Genomic DNA, 5,010 nt, shown 5'->3' with positions numbered 1-5,010 from the left:
GCTCCAACATATGGAAAACTCATGAAAATTTCAGGTAATTATGCGTCTAGCCTCAGAATTGCTAATTATCATAGCATAGATTATTTATCACCGTTTACATTAAATAGCTTATTGTAGAACATATTAAGTCTTTGCTTCCTTTGGAATGTGGTTTTAATGATATTCTGTGTGAAATATTTCTGTTTCCTATAACTTTGTTTCAATTCTGCTCATTTCATTTTATTACAAATAATATGTTTCTTCTGCTCATGCTCCATCTGACATCACAATAACTTATACCCTTTTATTTAATTAGGTTGTCAGTGAAATTGCTACTGATGATTTCTATAGAGTTGTTCTTTTCTGCAAAAATAATGAGACTCTGTAGGAGAGTTTTAAGAAGTAACATATATCCTTTATCTTCCAGGAGTACTGAACACAGAGCTCTTGCTTCTGTGTAATACCCAAATTTTGTTCTTTCAGTACAGAGTCTACCTTAATGGCTAATGAAATTCTAACATCTAGTCATCATGACCAGACAAAAAATCTGGCAAACCAGGAAATCATATCCATTTAATCTGTAGCCATGATCTCTAATGTTAATGTAAGACTGATCTTGGATAAACTCAATTCTGAGAAATATGTGTTCAATATCCCTTTTCACGGCTACCTTGAGGCTCGGATGTTAAAGAATCCTCCTGCAGTGCTGGAGACCCAGGTTCGATCCCTGGGTCAGGAAGATTCCCTGGAAAAGGAAATGGGAATGGCAACCCAATCCAGTATTCCTGCCTGGAGAATTCCATGGACAGAGGAGCCTGGCAGGCTGTAGTCCAGGGGGTTGCAAAGAGTCAGAGATTATTGAGCAACTAACACACACACACACACACACTGAGCGACTCACACACACACACACACACACACACATATCCCTTTTCAGCACTGAGCTCTGACTTCCTGGTCTAGAACAGTCAGGGTGGTGACCTGAGGGAAAGTCAAGGGCTAGTTCTCCCACCTTGCCACCAAAATGAGATCAGTGGTGGAATATGGGGCTGAAGTATAACTTCAACAAAGGAATCCTGTTTCCACAGACAAAGACATGGAGGATGCTGTAGGATTTTCAGAAATTACCCTCAGGTTTGTTTTCCACTCCGGAGAAGGCAATGGCACCCCACTCCAGTACTCTTGCCTGGAAAATCCCATGGACGGAGGAGCCTGGTGGGCTTCAGTCCATGGGATCGCTAAGGGTCGGACACGACTGAGCGACTTCACTTTCACTTTTCACTTTCATGCATTGGAGAAGGAAATGGCAACCCACTCCAGTGTTCTTGCCTGGAGAATCCCAGGGACGGGGGAGCCTGGTGGGCTGCCGTCTACGGGGCCGCACAGAGTCGGACACGACTGAAGTGAGTTAGCAGCAGCAAAGACTAATCTCAGATAGTTTTTAGTTTGCTAATGATTCTATGCCACGTTTTATTTATTATCCAGTTGTTTGGAACTTTGAATGGTTTTGAATAGATACAATGTCACATATTATGTCAAGGTCCCCAGGTTAGGCTTCCTCTCACCACTGCCCCGAAAGAAAATTTTAACCAATAGAAACCTGAAATTTGATACATATGGAATTTTCAAACTGAAGAAAATATTTTTATGCAAAGCATAAATTAAAAAAAAAAAAACACCTGAACTCAAAAATAACTTTTTTTCTTAATTTGAAAGCTGAGGTTTGAGAAAAAGAGGATTAACTAGAGAACACAAAGCAGCTGGTGAGCTGCAACAAGTCTGAAGGGCTTTTTGTGCATTTTGAAAGATTTCAAATTTGGTGGCTCTTTATTCTAATTCCATGGCTTTCCTTTTTTTTTTTTTTTTAAGTCAAAAGTATATCACCAAACTACAGTAAGACACCACTTTGTATTGAGATGACTACAACAAAACCAACAATAACAAGTGTCGGCAAGGAGACAGACAACTGGAACCCTCGCTCGTGGTTGCTGTGACTGTAAAAGGGTGCAGCCACTTTGGGAAACAGTCTGGCATTTCCTCAGCTGGTTAGTGGAGGAGATACAAGATGGTACGGAAAAATCTAATGAGCTTTTTAGGTAACCCAATATATGTTTACTGAATCACTTTGCTGTACAGCAGTAATTCACACAACATTGTAAATCAACTGTACACCAGTACAAAAAAGAAAAAAGTAGTAATAAAAAGTGTATCACTAGCAGTATTCCTTGCTATCACTCTCTTGACTGAGAGTCATATATTATTTTGTTATTTGAAGACTAAAATGAAAATTAGAGGTAAAAAGAGACAAAAAAGAGGAATGATTAATCAAAGCATATGCGCATGTGTCCTGTTGTAATGACGAAACGATGTTATGAATGGGAATCAATTGTCCTAAGAGCAGTGTCGGAGAAGGCAATGGCACCCCACTCCAGTACTTTTGCCTGGAAACTCCCATGGACGGAGGAGCCTGGTGGGCTGCAGTCCGTGGGGTCGCTAAAAGTCAGACACGACTGAGCGACTTCACTTTCACTCTTCACTTTCATACATTGGAGAAGGAAATGGCAACCCACTCCAGTGTTCTTGCCTGGAGAATCCCAGGGATGGGGGAGCCTGGTGGGCTGCCGTCTATGGGGTCAAACAGAGTCGGACACAATTGAAGTGACTTAGTAGCAGCAAGAGCAGTGTAGGGGCATAAGGTTGGCCCTGAGCTCTGCCCACGCTCACCTTCACAACAGAACGAAGGACCATGTGGAAGCTTAGGTCCAACGTGTCTGCACACCTAGAACCAGGCAACTGCTCCTGATTTGGGAAAGACAAAAATTTAAGTGTGAGAAAGAAAGGAATTCAGTATTGGCAGCAGAAGTGGAAAGACAAGCCAAGGAAAACTATCAAGCAGTTGCCACTAAGCAATGGAATTCACGAGGAAGTAGAGGTTTAAGGTAAACAAGCACAGACACTATAGAAGCACAGACGAGGAAAAACTGTCACAAGAGTATCAGGTTCTCTGGAGCAGGAAACGAAGGACCTCTGATGCCAGTGCACATCTCAAAGAAATTCCAGGAGACATTTGCATCACCCAGCAGACATCAGATCAGGAGCTCTGAATGTCAGCAAAGTGTCCGTTCACCTCAGCCCGCCAAGACACCAATCAACTCCATCCAAACAAGGGCTCCACATGCCTTGGGAAGCTGTCTGCCCAGTGTGTCATTGCTATTCCTGTGACACTGCACCAGGAAACGTGGCCTGGTTCAGGTTTCCCTCAGGCTGGGGCTGCTTGTGAAATATAAGCCTTTGCCTGTGGAACTCATCACATTGCACTTGAAGGCGGGTGAGGGAACTTGTTTAACAGTTCATCTCTCTGAGTCTCCTGGAACCTCTCTGCTCACCAAAACTTTGAAACTTTCTTCACTAGTGCTCAGGAATTTTCATCTACTATCATTGCCTCTAACCTGCTTCTGTGCCCTGTGCAAAGCTGGGGATGAATGGAGGTAACCTCAGATATGCAGATGACACCACCTTATGGAAGAAAGCAAAGAAGAACTAAAGAGCCTCTTGATGTAAGTGAAAGAGGAGAGTGAAAAAGCTGGCTTAAAACTCAACATTCAAAAAGTGAAGATCATGGCATCCAGTCCCATCACTTCATGGCAAATAGATGTGGAAACTGTGGAAGCAGTGAGAGACTTCATTTTCTTGGGCTCCAAAATCACTGCAGAGGGTGACTGCAGCCATGAAATCAAAAGACACTTGCTCCTTGGAAGAAAAGCTATGACGAACCTAAACAGCATATTACAAAGCAAAGATATTAGTTTGCCAACAATGGTCTGTCTAGTCAAAGCTATGGTTTTTCCAGTAGTCATGTATGGATGTGAGAACTGGAGTATAAAGAATTGATGCTTTTGAACTGTGGTGTTGGATAAGACTCCTGAGAGTTCCTTGGATTGCAAGGAAACCAAACCAGTCAATCCTTAAGGAAATTAGTCCTGAATATTCATTTGAAGGACTGATTCTGAAGCTGAAACTCCAATACTTTGGCCACCTGATGCAAAGAACTAACTCATTAGAAAAGACCCTGATGCTGGGAAAGACTGAAGGCAGGAGGAGAAGGGGACGACAGAGGATGAGCTGCTGGATGGCATCACTGACTCGATGGACGTGAGTTTGAGCAAGCTCCGCGACTTGGTGATGGACGGCCTGGTGTGCAGTCCATGGGGTTGCAAAGAGTTAGACACGACTGAGCAAGTGAACCTAAGGGCTGTGCCTTCTATCAGGAGGTTGCAACCTACAAGTAATATCAAATGTTCATACTCTCTATTGTGGATTCCATAGAGCCAATGGATTCTCACAGAATGCTTTTGTGATTTTTGCCAAATTCTTTAATGCTTTAATTTGTATTTTACCTGTGGGTTTAATCTAAGCATGGTCTGAGAAATGGGATTGCATTCTAATCTGCTAACTCTTCTCTCAATAGATGTACTATCATTAGATCGGTATGTGCTCTACTGTTAAACTATTTCTCACCCTCATACAAATTCTATTCATCAAAGTGAAGCCTCTTCCAGCTTCAGCACTATGTGAGCCACATTATGTCACTTGTTCATCAATGATGTTGTTATTCCGTGTTGAATAAAAGCTTTTGAATAGTGGAAGAATATTCACTCAGTGTTTTTTCTTTTTCTCTTTTCTTTTTTTGCTGCTATGTACAATGTAACAGCTATAAACATGACTCATTTCAAGTTTAATATTCATTATTACAATTTTCACTATTATCTTAAATCCAGACTACAAATTGGCAAAATATAGCCTGTATCTTTTTGTATGGGCCAAACTAGGAATGGCTTTTACAGTCTCAAATTGGTGAAAATGATCAAGAGAATAATAACGTTTTGTGATGTGAAAAATTATATGAGAGTCAAATTTGGGTATATGTAAGGACTTTTAAGAAATAGAGGAAAACAACAGAATGGGAAAGACTAGAGATCTCTTCAAGAAAATCAGAGATACCAAAGGAACATTTCATGCAAAGATGGGCTC

This window comes from Bison bison, unplaced genomic scaffold (genome assembly GCF_000754665.1).
Source record: "Bison bison bison isolate TAMUID 2011002044 unplaced genomic scaffold, Bison_UMD1.0 scf7180017860456, whole genome shotgun sequence".
NCBI classification, from domain to species: Eukaryota; Metazoa; Chordata; class Mammalia; order Artiodactyla; family Bovidae; genus Bison; species Bison bison.
The sequence above is the reverse complement of the archived record's forward strand: the minus strand, read 5'-3'. Positions refer to the sequence as shown.